Below are 24,720 nucleotides of genomic sequence, written 5' to 3' on the forward strand. Positions count from 1 at the left end.
GGACAAGTTATCCTAAATGTCTAATTCCTCATCTTAAAATGGGAATAATAGTACTTACCTAAGGTAACAACATAAGGTTGTTATAGATTAGGCATCCTTATTAAACACCCAATACAATGTCTAACTTAATGGTTGCTAAATAAATGTCTTATTTTTATCAGAAATAGGGTAGCCAGTGGAATTGAATGCAGATAGTACAAAAAGTGTTGAGATTTAAGAGAGGGAAGGAAAGAAACTTGGAAAGCTGAATAGGAGAAAACTGGAGGAAGAGTGTTGGTGTAGCTCTTAACCTGTACCAAGCTTTGATATGCAACTAAGGTTCCACTTGAGTTTGTTCTGTGTCCCTCTCAGGTTCAAATATGCATGTGTATTTCTGGAAGGCTTATCAACTTCAGTTTGGACTCTTTGGTGACAAAAGTGCATCTCACACAGCTTAAGCACTGAAATGAATTTATCATTTCATGTAACTACAATAGAGATAACACTGGCTTCAAGCAAAGCTTGAACCCATGGCTACAAAGTGTCACCAAGGGCTCAGTTATTCTCATATCTAATTCTAAAAATGACTGCCAGAGGCTCTCCATGGTACTTGCATGTGCCTTCATGCAAGTCTTTCATCAGAAAAGAGGAAGTCTTTATCTGAGCATTCAAGCCAAAGTCCTCACATTCACTCTCATGGTTCCAGGAAAGGGCACATGACTCCGATGGTGTCAGGGAGAGTTGATACTGGGACATTTGTGTGTCCTTTAATCAATTCACTGTGATTAGGGAGATAGGATGCACGATTTGCTTAAACTAATCTGAACCCACTAGTGCAACTGGAGTTAGGGTTAATCTCCTTAAACTACAAGGCTGAAAATAAAGGAGAGTTTTTTCCAAAGACCTTAGAAAGAGTATTACCAATAAAGAGAGGGAATGGATGCCCACCAGCAAATAATGGTGTTTTGGAGGACCCAGAGGCATCTTGGAAAAGGCCTTGTCTTCAACAATGAGAGAAACCAGGCTTTAGAGCTTCATCCCAGGACCACACAGATTAGAAGGCAAAGGTGGAGAGCAAGGAGGGTATCATTTTGCGGGAGTGGTAGAGGCTCTCCCTTAAAGATGTCACAGTAACCACACCAAGAAGAAAATCAAGGATCTAAAAGTCATCCAAATTGCCCCAAAAAGATCAGTTTGGAGCTCAAATCCCAGAATTCTGACTTAAAAATAACACGGCCCTGTAGAATTGCATAAATTGAGGTCCCAGTTGAAATAACCAAACTTCGCAGCCTTTAGAAAACATTTGGAACAATAAACCCCAAAGTCAATTGATAGGTTCATCTAAGCAATGGACATATAATAGGTAGAACTCCACATAGTACCTTCCATAGGATCAAAGACAATAGTGGGATTTCATGAATCCGTACATCTCAAAGCTGTTTTTCCATTTAAATGTGTAACTCTTTTTTTTTTTTTGGTAGTGTATGAACTTCTTATATTTATTTTTAGGCACTCTGCACTGAGCTGCTTGCATCATGTCAATGTTTGCTGTGCTAACTTTACATCTAAAGGTTATTCAACACACTGAGATCTGAAAAAACACTCAGATTTTTACCTCGAAGAAACTGTACTTGGATTCTGTTATATGTTCTAATGGTGTTAAATGTCAAAAAATACTGGAAATACAAGCCTTAGGAGATGGGCTGCAACTGGTGCCCTGGACGTCTTGTACAACTAACTAAGCGGTACAAAGATGCCGGGCCCTACAGCTCAGGGTCAGCATTCTGCTGTCTGTCTGGCAGATTCTGAAGAGGAATCCAAACTGGAAGGTCAGAAAATAAGTTAGTGATCGTTTATCATTGCCTGCAATTCATCTGGTACTAGTCCTACACAAAAGAGGCAGTGACAACTGGGGGAAGACCTGAACAAACAAAGTAACACAATCTTGAATAGTGAAACTGCTCTTGGTTGCATGTACCGAGTACTCCTTTAATGATCATGGTAACCTGGAAAGTGGGGATATTATCTCACTTCTGCCAAGGGGACAGGTGAAGTTACTGGCTATAGGGTAACGTGTGCCATTCTCCAAGATGGCACAAGTCAACTCTTTTTTTTTTTTTTAAGATTATTTATTTATTTATTTGATAGGCAGAGATCACAAATAGGCAGAGAGGCAGGTAGAGAGAGGGTGAGAATCAGGCTCCAGGCTGAGCAGAGAGCCCGATGCGGGGCTCGATTCCAGGATCCGGAGATCATGACCTGAGCTGAAGGCGGAGGCTTAACCCACTGCGCCACCCAGGCATCCCAGCACAAGTCAACTCTTAATGGCTTTTTGCTGAGTGGACTTTTAATTCTAACCCGTGGATCAGCAGTAGAGACCTCCTGTGTCTGTCACCGCTGAAAGAAGTCCCCTTAGTAGTCTCTGCGTTTTTTCCAACACTTCAAAGCTTCAACAAAATCCCGTTGTAACTGCTTTTTCAATAATGCAACCAATTGCTCATAAGTCAGGAGAAAGGCAAACCCTCTCCTCTCTGCTTTAAAAACTTTGGGAAAGCAAAGGTGAGTTGGGGAACATCCACAGCTAGAAACATTTCAATCAACATTTCACTCACAAACAGATGCGCAGGCTCGCGCACGTGCACACACACACGCATACATACAGGGGTTGCATACTATATCAAGGAAAGAGAGGAAGCAAATTTAAAAATATACTTTCAAATTCCTTCTTTGTTTAGAAATCATGCTGACTTGCTTTTTATGTTTCTACTTAAGATTAGGAGATGTTCATAGTTCAGTGTTTGGGTAGAGAAAAGAAAAAAAGTTTGTTTTTAATGAGACAGTAGACATTTTAGCATATTATAATTAAAATACATTTTTGTATCACAATTACCTTATAATTTAATAATGATGTAATCTGATAAATATCATTATCACAGAAAAAGCCATATTTTGGATGGCCAACTTATGACCCTATACAGACATGAGACTTCAGTGTCTGGGTGTGTTTTCCAATTTACATTCACCAAGTTACCAGTCAATCATCTAGATTGGGGTCTGCAAACTATGGCCCACAGGCCAAACCCAGCTGGCTGTCAGTTTCTATCCTTAGATTATAACACAACCACATTCATTTGTTAGTATACCATGTATGGATACTTTCAAGCCACCGTGGCAGAATTGGGTATCGTCTACGCAATGTGGCAAAATGACTTGTATGGTTTACAAAGTGAAAACTATTTATTATCAGGCCCTTTAGAAAAAAAAAAACTTGCCAGCATCTGGCCTAAATTATGTGACAGCGTTTAATTTTCTTTTTTTATCTTCACGGTATGCCTGGTCATAATTAGGCCTGGCATATCATAATACAAAATTTATAAAAATCATCCTGTATCCATTATTTTGCTACCTTTGAATTAATCGATGAGCAGGAACATTCTGTTTCCCTTTACTCAGACCTGCGGGTGACTTGATTTAATTTAACTGACATTTGACCACTTACTGTGTTCCCAAAATACTCTGAGATGTTAATAGTCCTCATGAAGAAGGACAAAAGTGATATCTATGATTGGGAAACAAGACATGATGGAAACTTTTCCCCGCTCTTTGAAAACCCAGAACTATCGGATCAGTTGATAAACAAATGTTTTATCTCTTTTGCTACCCAGATTGATTAGAAGCAAAAATGCAGAGTATCACTTGCCATCAGATGATATCCAACATGCCCTTCCAGTGTCACTGCTAAGTTCTTTTAATATTTGAACAGTACGTTGTTACCTTATGACAACACCAAATACTTTTAACTCCCTTTTCACAAAGACTCCAATTATAACCCAATTCCTTTCAGATTAAGTACACTTTGATAGCAATTCCCTTATACCAAAAAATATAGCCCAAGATAATGGGCTGTGAGTATAGTTTCAATGCTAATAAGAGGCAGTTTAACAGCCTCGAGAAGTTCATTCTGACTACATTTTCATTGCTGTGATAAACAGCATATAATGCCCCTCAATTATAGCTTTAATGTAAAAAAATGAAGTTATAAGACAATTTATCCCAACTACATTGTAATTTCATTTCTGAGATGTTGCCCTTTTAATAAATAAAAACTCCACTTACCCATTCCATTGTTCTCAGTTTGGGTGTTGACAGTGAGATCGATTACAGGAAAAAAAGAATTACAGATGAAATCAATGCCACCACTATAAGTAAATTAGTGAGAGTTTGTTCAAGCCACCGAGCTTGAAACACTTTTCTCCCCTTTTCTCTCAGAGCGCATTAGAAAATAAAATGTTATTGATGATTACAACTTTAAGGAGAATCATGGATTCCAGCTGACTATGAGCAATGAAACAAAGGAACACGTGAGGGAAGTCCTTGAGTCATATGCTGAAGTTCATTTTTTCAGACTTTAGTGGGGGTATACATATATTCTGAAACGTGCCCTTTTTACAAGTGTACAGCCCTACAAATGTTCACTGGCAGACAAATGGGGCCATCAACCAGATCAAGTAGCGGAACCCCAAGAGCCAATGATGACCTCTCCTCAAGGATAACCACTCTCTAGACTTCTGACCATGTCCATTAACTTTGCTTGTTTGTACTTCATATATAGGAAATCAAACTTTCGTGACTGCCTTCATTCACTTCACATTAGGTAGGCAATAGTAATCCATATTGTATATGTGTGTGTGTTTCATCCTATAGGGTGGGTCTCAATATTGTTTCCATGGATGGACTTTCTAAATCATTTTAATGCTTATGGATTTATTTATTTTGAGTGATGCAAAAACACAGCCAGAACACCAAAACTGGGATCTTGAGGAAGCCTAGAACAAAACAAACTTAAAGAAAATGGTTGCAGTCCTGTACATGAAATGTTCATAGCAACTTTATGAATAAGCTCAAAATACTAAAAATAACTTGTTTTAGTCAACTCTGGCTAATCAGCTACATGACTTCTCCTGAAGCAAAGATGTCACATCCAAACTTCATCATGTTGGGGACTAGGGCTTGAGCATATGAATTTGGGGAGGACATGAATATGCTGTTCAAAGCACAACTCAAATGCCCCTAGATAGCCAAATGGCTGGGCCAACTCCATCATAGCCATACAGTGGGGTACGAATTAGTAATAAAAAGCCATGAAGATTGATATATGCAACAACCTGGATGGATTTAAAGGACATGATGCTTAGGAAGAAATGTTAATCATAAAAGGTTACATATTGTGTGATTCCAGTGATAGAACATTCTCACAATGACAAAACTATAGATATGAACAGATTAGTGGATGCCAGGGGACAAGGATGAGGGAGAGAGCTGTGGTGAGATGGGAGTGTGTACAAACACAAAAAGTATCTACTGTCTATCTAAACTTCAAATTTAGCCGAGCACCTTTTATTTTAGCAGGAAATTTTGTCCCCATATTCTAACCCTCATACAGATTTGTGTTAATTGCTTTTCTGAACACAGCTCTCGCTTCTCTGGGTCACCAGAATCCTTTCCATAGTGCCCTTTGAACTCACTGTTGGACATCGTCAGATGCCCCAACATGTTCAACCTCTTCTCATTTATCATGTTTTTCAAACTGAGACCCGATTCTACACTGGGGACACCATTTCCTCTGCACCCTTTTCTTTCCCAATCTCTTGTATGTCACTAGGCTGGCTGTGAAGTGGGTGCCCTCATTTAATCCTCTAACCGCATCAATCCCTTCTCCTTTCCACTTCCCAACACTCTCCAGCTTGAATCCTTTATCATCAGATTACACTTCAGGCCACCCTTTCATACTCTAGTGCGTATGGGCTCTCTCATTCTTTGAAGAATTTAGTTTCTTCCACAGTGTCATTTACTGCAAAGCCACTTCTATCATAATCCTTATAATTTCAATATCTATACAGATGAGAATTTCAAAACCCTGTTTTCTCATTTCTTTAAACTCTTCTCCACACTATTTCAGCCATCTCCTGTAGAAGTCCTGATGCCTTAGACCTCTTCGTTACCAAATCGTGTAACCACTTCTTAATCCACCCCTCTGATTGCCATCTTTAGGTTTTCCAGCTGACAGCATCTACCACTCCAGCTCAACATGGACATCTACAACCCATTGATCCCCAACCTTTGAAATTGCCTCCTAGCTCTTTGTACTCCCACTTCACTTCTTATCCAGGTAAAATTCTAAAGCCAGTTGTTAGAACCACTTCTTTGTATATGCCCTTGTCTCCTTTGTACTCTCTCTCTGGCACACTCACTTGAAAAAATGCAGCTCTAGTCAAATCCCACTCTCCCTGTATGCTCACCTGTACCCATGAAACTAAATGAAGCTGGAAATAAACACAGGACTGCTAACTTTCCTCCCTTTGCATTCCTGTTCACTCTCCACAAGAGAGTCTTACAGTGACTGGACAATCATACTACCTGTCCTTAGTCCATTTACCTTCCTGCTTTCCCAAGTAACTGTTTTATATTTTCCACTGTCTCCTCAAATACCTAACAGGTCCTCCTTTGTTCTCAATCTCATTTTACTGAGGTTGTAGAGGTGATCAGATGAGAAGTTCTACACATTCTCACACCCACACTCACCATCTACTTGCATCTGTGTCATCTAACTCTGCCTTCTTTCCTGTTAATGAATGAGTGTCCCCTCTGCCAGGAAAGGCCAATCCCTTCCCTTGTGTAGTTGATCCTATCTGCTTTCGTCTACTTGAGAACATTACTCTAGAAATCTCCTCTTTTTTTCCTACAGCAACAACTCCTGTCCTAAATGTTTCTCATCAGCTCATAAATATCTAAAGGAAAAAAAAATCTCTTAACCCACTTCTCACTCCAGCCAGCACCTTCTTTCTCCCCTTCTCTTTAGAGCACATCAAGTATCTACACTCATAATCCCTAATTGTTCTCCTCACATTCTCTTTGAACCCCACTGGCCAGGTTTCATCCTCATCACTTGATGGAAACAAAGCTCTTGTCAAGGTCAGGAAAAGCGAAAATGAACTTTTGAAACTTCAGCAAGATCAAAAGCTTCTGCACAGCAAAGGAAATATTCAACAAAGCAAAGAGGCAACCCACAGAATGGGAGAAGATATTCACAAATGACACCACAGACAAAGAGCTGATATCCAAGAACTGTAAAGGACTCCTCAAACTCAACACACACAAAACAGACAATCATGTCAAAAACTGGGCAGAAGATATGAACGGACACTTCTCCAAAGAAGACATACAAATGGCTAACATGAAAAAATGTTCATCATCATTAGCCATCAGGGTGATTCAAATCAAAACCACATTGAGATACAACCTTACACCAGTTAGAATGGCCAAAATTAACAAGACAGTAAACAACAAGTGTTGGAGAGGATGTGGAGAAAGGGGAACCTCTTACACTGGTGGTGGGAATGCAAGTTGGTACAGCCACTTCGGAAAACGATGTGGAGATTCCTTAAGAAATTAAAAATAGAGCTACCCTATGACCCTGTATTTGCACTACCGGGTATTTACCCCAAAGATCCTGATTTAGTGAAAAGAAGGGCCATCTGTACCCCAATGTTCATAGCAGCAATGGCCACAGTTGCCAAACTATGGAAAGAACCAAGATGCTCTGCAATGGACAAATGGATAAAGAAGATATGGTCCATATATATAATGGAGTATTACACCTCCATCAGAAAGGATGATTACCCAACTTTTGTATCAACATAGATGGGACTGGAAGAGATTATGCTGAGTGAAATAAATCCAGCAGAGAGAGTCAATTATCATATGGTTTCACTTACTTGTGGAGCACAAGGAATAACACGGAAGACATTGGGAGATGGAGGGGAGAAGTGAGTTGGGGAAAATCAGAGGGGGAGACAAACCATGAGACACTGTGGACTCTGAGAAACAAACAAAGGGTTTTGGAGGAGGGGGGGTGGGGGGTTAGGTGAGCATAGTGGTGGGTATTATGGAGAGCATGTACTGCATGGAGCACTGAGTATGGTATATAAACAATGAAAGCTGGAACACTGAAAAGAAATAAAATAAAATAAAATAAAATAAAATAAAATGGGAAAAAAGGACTTCTCAATCCAAATGTCAGTCCTTATTTTACTTGATCTGTCAGCAAAACTTATTACATTTGATCTCACCTTACTTCCTAAAGCATTTCCTTTCCTCCGTGGTCACCTGGTTTTCTTTCTACCATACTACCTACTTATTCTCCATCTCCTTTGGTAGGTCTTCCTCATCTATCCAACTTCAGAATCCTGGAGTGCCTCAAGGTCAAAACTTTGGAACCCTTCTTTCATTGCCTGAGGAATCTCATTTGACCAGGTTCTCATAACAAAATTCTATCTCCAGCCACACTTTTATACTAAAGTCTAGACTCATTCTATCTGAGAACCTTCTCAAATTTTCACATGACTACCTAATAACCATCTCAAATTTAATGTGTCAAAACTTTGCTTCTGATCAGACTGCCACTCCCCTTCTAAAAATCTGTACCTCCCACACTCCTTTGTTTTCCAAGGCACACAATCTTAGAGTCATACTTGATTCTTCTGTTTTTCCTCACTGTATTTCTTCTCCATCAGCGTATCTTATTGACTCTACTTTCAGAATATACTTATAATCCAGTCAATTCCTATTTTTTACTGCTACCAAACTCACCTCACTTGTTGCCATGATTTCCTAATGAGTCTTCCTGCATTCAATCTTTTCCCCTACATTCTGTTTTCAATCAAGCAGTTGGAATGATACCATTAAAATGTATCCCTGGGGGCGCCTGGGTGGCTCAGTCAACTAAATGGTTGCCTTCAGCACAGGTCATGATCTCAGGGTCCTGGGATCCAGCACAGCAAGTTGGGGGCAGGGGGATCCCTGCTTGGCAGGGAGTCTGCGTCTCCCTCTCCCTCTGCCCCTCTCTCCACTCATTCTCTCTCTCAAACAAATAAAATCTTTAATAAATAAATAAATATTGGAGTCATCCCTGTGCATATTGATCGTCATTTCAAAACCCTCCAATGCTTCCAGTCTCAATCAAAGAAAATGTTGAATTCCTCACAATGGCCTAAAAACACTATAAAATCTGCTTTCCTCTTTATTTCGCTGACCTCAACACCTGTTCATTCCTCACCACCACCGTCACCAGCTCCCTCCACTCCAGCCACGTTGGCCTCCTTGCTGTTCTAACATGCCAGCCCCAGTCTTGCCTCAGGGTTCTTGGATTTACAATATCTTCTGCCTGAAATTTTCTTCCCTTGGATATTCACTAACTCCCTTGCCTCCTTTAGATCTTTTCTCAAATGTCCCCTCAGTGAAGCCTTCAATGACTACCTTATTTCAATGGAAAGTGAGTCCTGCCATACTTCCTACTCTCCTTACCCAGGTACTTTAGTTTTTTTACCTAGCACTTATCACTTATTACTGTTTAATATGCCATGCATTTAAATCATTTATCTTGTTTACTATTTTTATTTCTTGTCTAGAAAGGCAGGGTTATTTTCTGTTTCTCCAAGTGGCTATCCACTGCTGAACCTCCAGATATTATTGCCGATCAATATCCATGTTATTGGATTCTTTGGAAAGTAAGAAGACAAGAGTTTCCAGAGCCCCGTAGCAGTTAGACTGGAGTCTTATGACTGATTTATTATCATTGGCCGGTGGGCAGAAGAGCTGTAAGACACTTCTAGGCTTGGTCCATAAAACCTTATGTAAGTGATGCTCTTTTCACTTCTTGTTCAGCAAACTTGGAGGCCATTTGTTATAGAAGGCAGCACCTTTAGGAGGAGCTTGGGTCTTAGGAAGACTGGCATTGGACTGTGACTCAGTAAGAAGTAAATCCTTGAGTTAAGCTACTGATATTTTAGAATCATTTAAGGAATTAACAGAACTCAGAATGATACAACATGTAATAAATATTTGTGACAATTCTGAATAAGTAAAAAATTATATTGTTTTTACTTAAAAAACATAACACTGAACTCTCTAACATAGTCAACAAAATATAACGAGCACAAGTTGATCATTAGTATCATATATTGCTCTATACTACACAACCAGACCTGCGAAGACTTTGGCAATATACACTGTTTTGTGCCCTTTATACTTTTCAAAAACCATTCCATCTCCCATGATAACTTTTTCCTGATGTTATCTTGCTCACTATTGTATTGGCTTTTTGGGAGCTTCATTTTTGGTTCTCATTTCTACTCTTAGGTATGAGAGTCCCTACTTCTTCTCATTTTTGTTTTTTCTTTCTCATTTTCTCCTCACTTTTTGTTGTATAGTCTTTGCTTTTCAGCTGATAATGGCAAGGCTTGAATGTTTTAGCTGTTGCCACTGAATAAGAGTGTTTTCTGGTTTGCAAGCCATTTATCATACAATATATTCTTTGTGGATTCTTGGCTTGTTTCAGTTCTTGTCATGAATACTCACATACTCAAATAAAAAGCCTTTTCAAATTCTTTTGAAATTTGAGACTGTCAGATAGATAATCACCAATTAAAGGTAATAGAATGATACAAACAAATATTGGGTAAATCTTTTTTCCCCACATTTCTGTGAATTTACTTTATCTAATATTTTTGTTTATAAGAATTACTTTTCCTTTTTCATATTTCCAAATATACTGATAACTAAAACAATCCTTTGAAGACTAGAGGAAATGTTATCCCTTGTGGTAAGACTTAAGATTATTTTCAAACACAACCTTTTTAAAACAATTTTAATCTAATCAAAATGTAGTTATAGCCTGGAATTAAATATGCAAGAAGTGGGTTTCTTAATGGTTTATTTCAATGGGATGTGAAGCTAAGATTGTTAAGAAATGCAGAATGCTAATTAACTAGAGTTAAAAGCTGGGATGAGATAAAATATCCTGACGTGAACTCTTGATCAACCTTTCTTATTAAAAGTTCACAGGGTCCAGTAGACCTGGATGATACAGAGCTGTGAGGTCCTGCCCATTTTATAGACTTCTAGGGGTTGTCCCATTTAGTTATTCCACCAACCAGCAGGGGGAGACACAGAATGCTCCTTGTAACCCAAGATAGAACTCCCTTTACCCAGAGCCCTCTTCAGTCCTTTTGAGTCCATAACAGGTAGAACAAGTTAGTCCAGTCTGACAAAGCTCACCCCTTCTGTTTTCGTTTGCTTGAATTACAGTTGATTTTGCATTCAAGTGACTCACTAGAAGGAGGGATTTGTTTGTATTTGTTGGTTTTGCAGATACTAGATTATATCAGTTTTTTTTTTTTAATTTAAGTAAATTTGGCCTGTGGCTCCAAAACATGGATGAATCTGATTGAAATTCAGCTATTAAAAAAAAAAATTAAATTTCACTCTGTCTCCTAATCAGTACCTCTAAAAATCTTAACCCAACAGTCAACTATATAGGAGCTAACAAAAGCAACACTAATAAACCTAATGACAACCTATATTAACATTTTAAAATATCTTGACAGGTTAGAAGACTTTGTGTCTGATTTTCCAGGAACCAGATAATTTCAGTTTTGTTTATCTACCAGTTCAGTTCAACACATACCTGCGGTGGGAGGACTTACCAAAGGATATATATGCCACCCCTAAGTTAAGTATTTGGGATAAAAGCAGGTCATGGTACTTGCCCTTAGGATAGATAGACATTTAACAAATACTTAGTGGATCGTGTGATCCATGCAACAGAAGAGAGGTAAATGAGGTGCTGAAATAGATCAGAGGAAGCAGCAATTCTTCTGAAGTAAGGCACTAGGTGGGCTTCGTAAAGAGAAATGAAGCTTGGGCATAACTAAGAGGAAAGAGAATGGATTTGGACAAAAAAGGAATAGATTGTGAAAAGATATAAAATAGAACATCTGTTTGAGCAACTCTCCTTTGTTCGTGTTGCTGGAAGATGATGTGTGTGTGGGGTGGTGGGCATACCCCTCAGTAAAGCTGAGGAAGAAGGCACAGGACAGAGGATAGAGAATCCTAGGAACAGGTTGCAGAGGGAATCAGTAGTACAGGGCTCTCAAAATCAGATAGTTGTTCAGACTCAATCAATCTGATGACAAGAGTGTCCGTCATCAAGGAGACTGAAAGAATATGAAAATATAAGTGAAAACCCAGCATCTTGAAGGACAAAAATCCATGTCTTATTCTTTCAGGAAGATTGCCTTCATTATACTAGCAGAAGAGCAGTAGATATGAATTACTAGGCAACACAGTTTCTCAAAAATTAAATGTCATATTCAAAGATAATTTCAACTTCAAATTTGATACTCAACAATTTTTCCTTCTTCAGCCTTTAATTTTGAAGATTAAATATTGGTTCATGGAGAGACCTCAAAAGAGCATCTTGACAGGCTTATCTCTGAGTTCTTTAGATGACAACAAGAGTAAAACAACTTTGAGCAAATACCTATTTTACTTGTCCCATTTTGATTTCCTTGATTAATAATTTTTATCTAATCATTTGCTCTTATAGAAAGTTGGATAAGGGTGATGGATTTGTAGAGCTAAATTCCTGTTTGTGTTATATAAAAAGTATGTGGGTTGTTGCTTTTTAATAAGTCATTTGAAAAAAATAAAGATTGGATGTGCCAAAATCCCCACCCAAATCTCACTTAACACCCCTTTCTAAACAGAAAATAAAACCCTTAAATATTTACACAAAACTTAATTATGCATTTGTAAGCATATTAGATGGTTGAAAATTCAGGGTCTGGACTGGGAAAAAGTAAAATGAGAAGTCGATATGCTGTTTCCGACAAATAAAACAGAGGTCAACAACTTTTGGGTCATAGTCAAGTTTAAGAGTGCTTATAGATATTTTTGACAGGTCTTGGGTTTTGCCAGTAGACAAGGAACAAAGAAATACAAAGGGGAGTGGAAGAAAGAGGAGGAAAAGCAGAGAAAGAGCAAGAAGAGTTGTTGACTTTCTCTGATACTTATCCAGAAAAAGCAATTTACTAGAAGTAGCATGGAGTTATAAGCAAGGCTGGAATGTATAAATTGTTAGGCTTGGATTCAAATTTTGCCCCCTCTCCTCCTGGCAGCATGCCATTTGGATAGTCACTGAACCTCTCTGGATCTGTTCTGTATCAGTGCAATGATGAGAGTCCTAATCACATAGATTTGTTGAGATGGTTAAATGAGATAATGTGCTGAAAGTCAAGGTACAATGGCTACACAGAGATGGTGATGAGTAAAGGTTAGTCCTATAGATATTGCAAACCCTATTATAGAACTGTAATGACTACCCAACCTAGAGAAACTGAAATTCATGACACTTTTCCTCAGATTCCTTGGTCTTGAAACTAAAGATCCAGTCTCCAAATTTGGGTAGCCAGCCCATCATCACAATGATACCAGCAGTGACTAATCCCCCATAGAGCTTACAGTCCAGAACAGAAGTAAATTAATAATTTTAAGGACATAAGGAATGCTCTACAAGGTAGCACAAGGTATGATGGAATCAAGGAACAGGAAGACCCAGCCTTGTCTGTAGGAGTCAAGGAGGTGTCCAATAAAAACTAACCTGCAGCTAAGAAATAAAGAGGAAAAAGGAATCATTTGGGCAAAATGGAGAGAAAAATTGAGGGGGAAAGGGAAAAGGGGACAGTGAGCTTGTAAGGCAGTAAGGACTGCAGTCTAGCTGGAACATGGAATTCAGATGACTTCAGCCTTTTATATCTAGAGAAAGTAAGGGGGTCAAACCACTCAATCCTTTCTCTTTATTTGATTCTTTTTTCTTCTATTTACCAAGTAACTTTAATGAAAAAAAAGTACCAATAAAACAGTCCATTTCTTCTGAGGAGTCTTAACCCCAGATCACATTTACTAATTCCTACCTCATCAGAAAAGATGTAGAAATTGCCAAATGAGCCAATTCTAGAATATGTATCATTCTACACTATGTCCCCAAACAAAGGAAACTCTGGTAGTGTCAGTATGTTTAAACTATGTGGGTGAGAGTTGAGTGATTTCCTGGCTCAGAGCAAACAAAGACCACCTTTCTGCACTTTATACTCTCATCAGTTTTAACTCATTCGCTCCAGCTCATCCTGTATGTGGCAAAGGAGAGAGGGACCAGCCTGCATTTTTCTACAGACTACAGCTACTGTGAAAATACAGAAATTGTCCGCCTTCCACAGGTAGAGCTGGAGGGAGGTAGCATGGGAGAGAGGAGGCGAAAAATTCAAAGGAACATGGTGAAGATAATAGGTAAATGTTCCACTGTCAGAGTGTGGACTCCTTTATGTCAGGGTTGGCCAACATTTCCGTAAAGGGCCAGATAATAAATATTTTCATCTTTGCAGGACACACATATAGTCTCTGCAGCATGCATGAAAGCAGCCATAGACAATAGGTAAATGAATGGATATCACTGTGTCTCAATAAAACTTTATTTAATAAACAGTGGGCCAGATTTGGCCTATGGTGTATAGTTTGCCAACCTCGGCTACAGTAAGGTGATTATTATATTAACTACATCTTACTGGAGGTATAAAAAAAAATTCATACTCCAGCAGCCTGGAGAGGCAATGTGGGTCTTGTGTTGCTCACTTTGACTTCACAGAGACCCTCGGGAAAGAGTGGAAGCATTCTGCATTAAGGGAAACCTTTTTTTCCCAAATAGTAATAACATTTGTAAAATAGAGCATCAGATAGAACTACTTTTCATAATCAAATGACGGAAATTGTAACTTAAGCTTTATTTAGCCCAAATTTCAGTCTGATGAATCCTCCATTGATACTCATGTTGGCCCTGAGACCATATGTCACTTATCCAATAACTTTGAAGGAACCATTGTGCCTTTTCATGTAAATCTTGCTAAGCTCATGGATCACTGACCTGCTTTAGGTGATGTGTGGCATATCAATTCATTCCTGAATACACACAGCAAATTCACCCACCCTATTTCCTTCTGAGATTTTATTTATAAAGTGACTCGCAAGCACACACTCACCAATTTCCAACCAAGGTAGCCTGACAATTTTTTTTTCTCTGTCAAGATGCCAAAAGCATTTAGAGTGCTTTACCAATGTCCCACTTGCCAAATTTCCATTTTCACATCAAAGCTGTTGGAACCCCGAGACAAAGCACAAAGCCCTCTCAGCCAGTCAAATTCTATTGTTCTGTCTTACACGGGTTAAAAAAATAAATAAATGAATGGCGAAACAGATTGTTTTTGAAACTGATAACACAATTTGTTCTCCGGCTTCATATGTTAGATTTCCGCCTGCAGCAAATATTTACAGCAGAGTTTTAACCCTCTCAAAATCAGCTTACTTATGTAAGGGCTGCAACTGCCTTTCCTACAGCACCCTTGACAATGCAGCTTTAAGAAAGAAAAAGTAGTGACCTCAGACACCGTCCTATGTGCATGGTCAAGGTTTAGTTACAAGGAGACATGCAGATGGAAAACATAGCCAAAAACTTGTCGTCAATTATTTAGCATTCCCATAAACCATTAGATGGTCAAAAATATCTTTAATTGATTCCATCGCTACCTATGCTACTTATTATTTATTACTATAACAAACTTCTCCATGGGAACAGCTAATTGTGCCTCCCTGGTGGCCACTTCAAGTGGAATAAGCCTTGCACAGTGCAGCCTAAGATACGCTGAAAGGTCTTCAGCTTTGGGGATTTGATTAAAACTGTATTACATGAACACATCAGCAACCACTGCCAAAACAAAACACTAATTTAAAAAATCCTTCTGCTTTACTGCTTAACACAATTGAAAGGAGCTCTGTGTGCATGTGTGCATGCGTGTGTGTGTGTGTGTGTGAAAGAGAGAAGGAGAGACATGGGGAGTGGTAGCAGAAGGAGGGGGTTGCATATGTTGTCTCCTCTGCAGACAATCATGTTTAATGGAAATAATGTGGCATTCTGTGTCACACTAGGCAGAAGAAAAGGGCAATCCTGCCAGTGGCATCATGGGTATGAGCAAAATCTCTGACCCCATGATAGGACTGCAAACTATTGTACCAGAAAGCCAATGGTAGAAGAGATGACTTTTGGCCCAACCTCCCCTAAACACACACACAAACACACACAAGCACACACGCTTGTGCATACACATGCACACGCGCGCACACACACACCCCTTTAAAGAAGCATAATTGTTAATCTGCTCTTTAGTAGAAAAGACAGATGTTATGGAAATAGTAAGCCACACTCTGCTAAGAGTGTTCTGTGGAAAGAGGTTCCATAGGCAGCACTCTACACGGGAAGATTTAGACAATTAAGCAACCGTTGTGAGGCATGCAGATGAATAACACATGCTAAATTAAATCAATACCAAACACTGTGTTGGAAATAGGTTAATTGTTTATTTTAAACTTCATGGGAAAAAAAAGGAAAAGAAAGCAACAGTGGAATTTGTCAAGTACTCGAAGCAGTTTACTGGCCTAGATTTACCACAGCAGCCCAGAGAACACATGACCCATAAAGTCCTATAGATGGGTCTTTTAAAAACCTTTCTTCACTTACAATTCTCAACTCATTCTCATTTCATTTTAAAGAAGGCGGTGAGTGAAAATGGAATTCTTAGAAATTTCAAGACCAAGACTTTGAAATATTGCCTGGTAATTACAGATACTCAGGCTGAGCTTAAGACTCTCAGGGGAATGTGTGCCTCAGTTTACTACATTTATTTATGTAGACTTAGAGAATAAGAGCAGAAGTCCTCTGCCATCTCTTGTCTGACCCAGTGGATAAGCTAAGAGTTTTTGCAACGTCATGTGAATGGATCAAAGAACAGTTGTCTAGAGATATCTTTGTGTCATTCCACAGTCTTATACTGTAACGTACCAAAGGGTCAATAGCTGATGACTTTCTTTAATGTAATGTTTATGGGGAAGGAGTAAACTAATGAAAGCTCTGATGTTAAGCAACAACAGAGCAAAAAGGTGAGAGCCCGTATGTTTTGCACATCTATTCAATAACCCCAAATGCTAATTTTTGCATTGAGAAAAAACAGGGAAGAGTGGGAGGATTCTTTTCTTAAGTGTGTGAAGACTGCTACCCTGCCAGAAACTTGCAGATTAACGCCATTTTACCGATAAGCAAGCCAAGGCTCCAAAGGGTTAAATGACTTGTCCAAGCTCACACATTGGTCAGTGATGGAGTTGGGCCATGAGACCTATGCCTGGCTGACTCCAGAGCTCAAGATCGTCTGTTACCATAGCAACTTGCTGAGAACATTCTCCAAGGATGTCCTAGGATGTAACTCTGCGGATGTCTTATGATCCATCCATACGCTGTATGACCTTGTGTTAACTATAGCAAGACAGCTCTTCTCTAAAGGAATCCCAGGGTAAGTGAGTATGTGTGTTCTCTACTCATCTCATCATTTGTTACCAGGATAATTGAGCCAAATTCAAGTAATGACATTGGACTCATTAAGCACTTAAGTATTAATTTTTATTTCTTTCATATATTTTTAGATTTAAAACTCTTCTACTCACAAATTGATTAAAATTGACTTTTACAGTAGATATTCCCTTATCCGATATAATAGTTGGCTATTTTGAAAGAGAGTCAATTAATTTATGACATTATAAATGAAAGCTATATACCTTGATCATTTCCTTTTACCTTAAATATATAAATAAATATACATTCATTGACTAATATTTGGATATAAGATAAAAATCTTTTCTTTGAATATATGACTCCACTTGTAATCCACCACTATCTGCAGTCTCAAGTTTTGCTTTCCTTGAAAAGAAGGAAGAGCTTAAAGATAGTTTCAAAACAATCAGAATGTGGAATTCTTTTAGATAACTGATTTTCTCCTCAAACATTTCCACTTGCTTCACTGATGCCTAATTTCACTTCATTATTTTTAGCAACCTAATGTTATTGAATCTTTCCAAAGGATACAACTTTGTTTTCATATAAATGATTGTATTTCTTTTTGCACTAATATTTCAAACTTTATGAAATATTTAATTAAAATTTGTATTATAATAATTGCTATAACACAACTGGGATAAACTAAGCATAGGATCAGACACAACTGTCTCCCGGTAAACATTCTGTTCAATTGGTGGGAACATAAACTCATAGGCTCATAAGAAAGGACATCATTCAGAATATTTTCCAGACTAAATGGAGAATAGCAATTAATTCAGCAAAATGATTATGGAATAGTTAGTGTCCATTAATAAACAATCATAAATAAAATAGAAGTATTTAGAGTAAAGGCATAAGTGTTATTGGACACCTACCATGACTTGCCGGTTGGAGTTGGACCTTGAGGGCCCTGGCAGTAAAGTCAAAAAGGGAAACATGTTGCATTACTGTTAGAGTTCCACTCCATTGACCCATGATGGAAAGAGCCACCTATGGGGTCAATTCCACCCTGTCTCTGAGCCATCACAAACTCAATGAGGACTGGGTTTGAAGATTCATTATTTATGTCCTCACCACCAGCAAATGGGGTAGAGAGGGCCTTGTGGAGTTATTGGTACATCATCTTTCAGATTTCTCATTAGTGACGCAAATTATGGCATTAATTTGCCATTCCCATGTTAGATCTCCAGACACGAGGGTAATATTATGGCTATCATTATGATGTGTCTCCTTTGTTCTTGATGAAGTTTGGAAGAGGATGGATGGGTGAGGAAGTGGAAGAACACTCATTTTCCTTACCTTCACTTTGTGACATCCTGGCTAGTTTCTATCTTCTCTCTTCTCCATCAGTTGTTTTCCTGGAATACCACTCAATGAGGGCATGGCACTTGAAACAGGTATAGAAAATACACATTTTTGTCTGCAGAGTTAAAGTTTTCTGAGGACTCAAGAAGATATTCAGCACATGGATTCCTGAAAAATATCTTGTGTAATAGGAGACAATGTATTCAAGCTGGATTGTGGAAAACAACAACAACAACAACAACAACAACAACAACAACAACAACAAAACCCCTCAGAATTGTACAAAATGAATACAGAGATGAACGGGACTTCTGTTCTTTAAAAAGACTAAGGATTCTGTTAATTGTTATAAGCTTAAATATAACATTTCATTTATAGGAGTGTAAGGCTGGATCATTTTTGTCCTTTCCCAGTTTGATCCTCTCATAGCTTATGCACAATCCTGTGTCCATTTACAAGTAAAGGTACATATTTTGGGAGCTGTGAAGGTTTAGAACTGGAAGGAATTCATTTCATCCAAACTCGTCACTGATCAATAAGGAAAAACCCCTGCAATATGGAGGAACAAGGTCACCTTCCAAATCCTACAATTTCCCCTGCTAGTATTCTCTTTTGGCACCAGGATCTGGAGGGGGCCAATGATTAATAAATATGGAGAATGGGAAGCTGATTCCTGCTGAGTCTAGAAGAAGTGGCTAACAAGCAGACCTCGTTTTTGTTTCCTCCTTACAAGAGTGCCTGACACATATTACGTGCCATGTAAGAATTGGCTATTACTGTTACCTTGTACTCTCTGTTAACTGTGCCTGTTCAAACAGTGGCTGCCTGATCCCTTGGGAGGAATGTAGCATCAGAAGAGTTACATTCCGACCAACCTATTCTGTGACGTTGCTGTCCTGGACTACGAGACGTTTTCTGTACTACGCAAGCATCTTACTTTTTTTTTTTTTTTTTTTAAAGATTTTATTTATTTGTCAGAGAGAGAGAGGGAGAGAGAGCGAGCACAGGCAGACAGAATGGCAGGCAGAGGCAGAGGGAGAAGCAGGCTCCCTGCTGAGCAAGGAGCCCGATGTGGGACTCGATCCCAGGACGCTGGGATCATGACCTGAGCCGAAGGCAGTCGCCTAACCAACTGAGCCACCCAGGCGTCCCAAGCATCTTACTTTTAGAATGAGATCAAAATATCCTTCCCAAGACACTGCTCTACTCATTTCAGTTTATATATCATATTGAATTTCTAAATTATGAATATGAGGAATGCTTTTAAGCTGTTTTCTTCCTTTGCATTTGATTTTTGATCCCCTTCCCCAAACCTGCCTCCCGACACCCAAGATTCCCCAATTCAGTCAATGACTGACAGTAATGATCATCCAGTTTTGCAAGCTGGAAACTTGGAAATTACTCTGGACTGCTCACTTCACATCCTTGCCATTTTCAATCCACCCACAAGTTCTCTTGGTTCTACCGCCATCACCGACCTTGCGTCTTCCAGCTCCTTTCCATTTCCTTCCGCGGTACCCTGACAGCCACCTCTTGCCTGGTTCTGATCAGAACTATCTCCTGACCATGCAAGAATTTCCTGGTTGCCAGTCTTACCTCCCTCCCATCTATGATATTGTAGCAGCCAAAACTATCGCCTCAAAACCAAAATCAGATTATATCTCTTTTCAGTTTAGAAAATCTCCTGGTTCTTTCCTGTCTCTAGGTCTTTATGTTCTGTTATTTTACTGCAATGATTTTTACACTCTTCACATGGATAGTTCTTTCTCATCTCCCAGATTTCAGGATAAATGTCACCTCCTCAATGGGGTCTCACTAGTCATCCTTTCTGAAATTGGTCCCCCACTCTGTAATTATATCACTCATGCTTGTTTCTCTCGTAGTGTTTATTATTGTAATTATTTATTTGTTTGTTTGTAAACTGTGCATTCTACTACAAAATTTAAGGGATGTTAGAGAGAGGCTATCTCATTCATCACTTTATCCCATTCATCACTTTATCCCCTAACATATAGTGAGCTCTCCCTAAATATTTGCTGAATGAATGAATGAATGAATGAATGAACGAACGAGGTGGGTCAGTTGTCATAAGCACTTGGGGCTGACTTTAAGGAGACAGAAAGAAGAGGAAATGGAAACTGAGAAACCTAATAAGTAAAACAAACACTGAAGGTTTTGACTTCCTTATGTGAAGGAAGGTGACTTACTCATTTCTTGTTTCTAGTACTTAATGCAGTGCTCTGGAACAGCACAAGGGTTTCAGAAATACCTACTCTGTGAATGAATGAAGTAAAGGATGATGGGAACGTGAAGCTAAAAGAAAAATGATGTAAACCTTGCCGTTTAGATGAACAGCTATGTGCAAACACATGGAAGTTGTTTTGCAATTAACAGTATTGTTGAAGATGTCATTATTCAGGCAGTGATTAAGAGTTCTTTTATTACAATTCATTGTTTCATATATGGGGAACAGGAGTCAGGCTTCTGTTCATCAATTTTTAACCTAGTTATGCCAGTGTCTTCTTTCACAATTGTGACTAGCTCACTCAACTGCTTGGGATCTCAGTCCTTTCTTTTTTAAGTTTGGTCATTAATGCTATGATCTGATTAATAACTAGGCTAATACTACCAGTAGCATGAATACTACTACTATGTATATTATTAATATTAGCAAATTAGTATGGAAAACTTACAATGCGGAAATGGTTTTCTGATATTATTACACTTAATTATATTTACAATTATCATGGAAATAAGACCACAGTCTCAGAAACCTAGCTTTTTTTTTACATAGACCCTCGATCCAGGAAGAAAGGATTAAAACTGACCACCAACCAAAAGTGAAGGACTAGAACACCTCAGTTCTTAGCATATTAATCTTTAAGGATTCTGTTTTATTATGAGTATGCTCCCAAGCGCCCCCCCCCCACAGGTGTTCCAGAACTTATTTGGGGATCCTCTGGAAAAGGAGACCCTTAGGCTCAAAATAAACAGACATCACAAGGTTGGTTACAAACATTTGAAAAGGTATTCTTCTATGTTTTGAATCATGGAACATCTCCAGAAACAAGGCAAAACACATATCTGGAAGGAGATTCAGGTACACATTTAAAGAAGAAAGGGAACCACAGTTTTCACAAAGAAGAACAAAAGAATGCTAATTTTAGCTTCCTGACATTTTCATTCCATCAACAAGCCCTACTGATTCTACCTTGACGTCTCTATGTCTTGCATCTTCTAACTCCTCTCCCTCTTTTTCAGGTATTTAATCTGATCACAACCCTCTCTGAAAATCCTGCAGTAGCTCACTGTTGTTTCTGGAATAATATCTGAACAGAACCTTGTAGGGCATGTGAGAACCTTCATGACTGAAGGGCAATAGAGATGAATTCCAAAGCTCGACTGTATAGGTTCGAATCGTAGTTCTGACATTTGAGTGCTGTGTGACCTTTAGCAAGTTTCTTAACCTCTCTGCACCTTACATTCTTCATTTGTAACATATGAATGATAGTAGGAAAGAACTCATAAGGTTTCTGAAAGATCAAATAAGTCAGTTCACACAGAACATTTAGAATAATGCCTCGCACATTATAAACACAGTTTTATATTTTATTATGATTTACGATGGGCTAGTGAGGTGTATTAGCAGATTGCTGTCAGATACTGCATTGTCTTGATCAGGAATTAACAGTAATCAACCTACTTTCATTTGAGTGGCTCTGAGTTTTATCACAACAAATTTGAAAAGGAGATAAAATGAATGAGCCCTGGGCTGATAAGGTAGAAAGAGAAATGCTATCAGTAGAGGGTAACAAGCTTCCTGGAAACAAGTGGAGGAAACTTGTAAGTGTATAAAACATGTGGGAGCACCATTTTAGTGTGAAAGAAACCAGCAAGGCAATCTACAAATTCCTGTTGCAATCTGCAGTTTCTGGCCACAAGATCTCAAATTGTACTGGTTCTGGTGACAGCACCAACAGGTGGTTGATTAAGTATCAATGGAGATGTTGCTTATGAACGGTCTTGGGGATCTTGGAGCTATAAAAAATGTCCCGAACAACAACTGAAATTCCAGGAATTTTCTGGGTACTAAATGCCTACGTTAGCATCCTACTCTGAAGAAATTAAGCCAAGATGATTTGGGGTTGCCTGGGATCTGTACTCTGTATCCACCCTTCCCAAGATGGAGCTGCCTGACAGATTTTTCCCTCCTGTCTTAGTGTCCCCTACACTGCCTTCAGCTCCTCCAGGACTCTCCATGTGACAGCAGGGACTGGGATGATGATGACTGGGTGAACCAATCACCAGTCACCTTACATTAAAATTAATATTAATACTAGGACTGGTAGTGTTGCGTTTTACTCACCACATTTTCTCAGGGAATTATATGTTTTCCACCATATATTTAAAGTCCTTTTTGTTTATGAATTTTCAGGCCTTGTGAACCTGAAAACAATTCAGACTCAAAATCACAGCCCTTTTCATTAAAATAATTATCAAACACAATTTTTGAAAATGTATAGAAATTGCATCACTGGTAGTGCCACAATTCTAAGGATTACAGTTATGACTTACATTAGAGTGTTACAGAATATAATTTAGTATTGCTATCGTTTCAAGTGTGTGTGTGGTGGGGAGCCTGGGTGACTCAGTCGGTAAAGTGTCCCACTCTTAATTTAGGCTCAGGTCATGATCCCAGAGTCATGAGGTCGAGCACCACACAGAGTCCACTTAAGACTCTCCCTCTCCCTCTGCCTGTCCCCCTGCTCGGGGGCTCACTCGTTCACGCTTTCTCTCTCTCTTTCTCTCACTCTCTCAAAAAAAAAAAAAAAAAAGCGTGTGTGGCAATGAAGGTTTTGAGGTGGGAAATGGAGTTCAAAACAGTGAGAATAACATTCTAGGCACAGGAAAATATCGAACTTCACTGGTTTTTGTTTTTTGGTTTTTGTTTTTTTGCTTACTTGGCTCTTTCCTAGGTAAGATTGCAAGCTGTTGGTGGGAAATTATTTTATTTTTCTTTTTTCAATCCCCGAGTTTATTTCAGTGTCTCACACATAGTGAACCCTCAAAAAAATACTAGTTAAAGGAAAAAAATTATGACAAAACAAACATCTGTCAGAGAGGAGATGATGACAGATAAAGAAGTTTCCTTTGTTCCCCAATTGTTTGGAGTTTGTATCTTATATCGTTTCTTGTTTAAAAAATTTAACCCAGAGCATGAAATGCTCAGGATCATCAATGCATTCCTGTTTGGGCTGGGCATTTCTGTAAAAAAGGGCAGAAAGAGAGAATTACATCAGCATAAACCATTCTCTTGCCTGAAGACCCAGGTTATAACTTTGCCACCGATAATGCGATCCATGTAGCAGTACCATGATTAGCCCTCATGAGAAGTGTGCTCCTGAGAAATGCAGGACCTCAGCCCCACCCAAGACTCACAGAGCCAGAATCTGCGTTCAAACAAGATCCCCAGCGGCTTGTGTTTGTGTTGCATTCCGAGAAGCATTGGGTGAAGCACATGCTAATTTAAGGAGTCTAGTGACGTGTTAAGTGCTCCGGGCGGCGTCATAGTGAGGTCTGAGAAGGCTGTGATTTCAAGTGGGGGTAACTAGGAAAATGAAGGTCATGGTAACTAAAATCCGGAAGATGAGATGAGGAACTGGTTTGGAGTGGGAGGTGAGGGAGAGGCAGAATGATGCCACTGGGCTTCAAGAAAGAGGAACTGTGTCACCCAAACTTTTGCCAACCAAACTGATAGCAATCAAATGCAGTTCACTTTCAATATCAGAACTCCACAGATAAAGAGAGAAGCCGCAAGAGAGGGAAAATCGAGGAAAACTTTCTAGGTTGAACTTATGCAAAAGGAAACAATATTATTTAAGGACATTTGAACTTCTGAAAGCCCAGAGAGACAGAACCAGTTCTGGGTCCCACTGCTGTTCATACGTAGCCAGAAAATTTCTCTGGGCTGGGTTCTATCTGCCAACTCCTCATATTTTTCATTCTTGCTCTTTGTGCATTTAATACCTTGAAAAACAATCCTCTTAATATTTAAAACCCATTTTGGATATACACACTGTGTAAAATGTGTGTAAAAAGCCTCTTAA

This window comes from Mustela erminea, chromosome 1 (genome assembly GCF_009829155.1).
Source record: "Mustela erminea isolate mMusErm1 chromosome 1, mMusErm1.Pri, whole genome shotgun sequence".
NCBI classification, from domain to species: domain Eukaryota; kingdom Metazoa; phylum Chordata; class Mammalia; order Carnivora; family Mustelidae; genus Mustela; species Mustela erminea.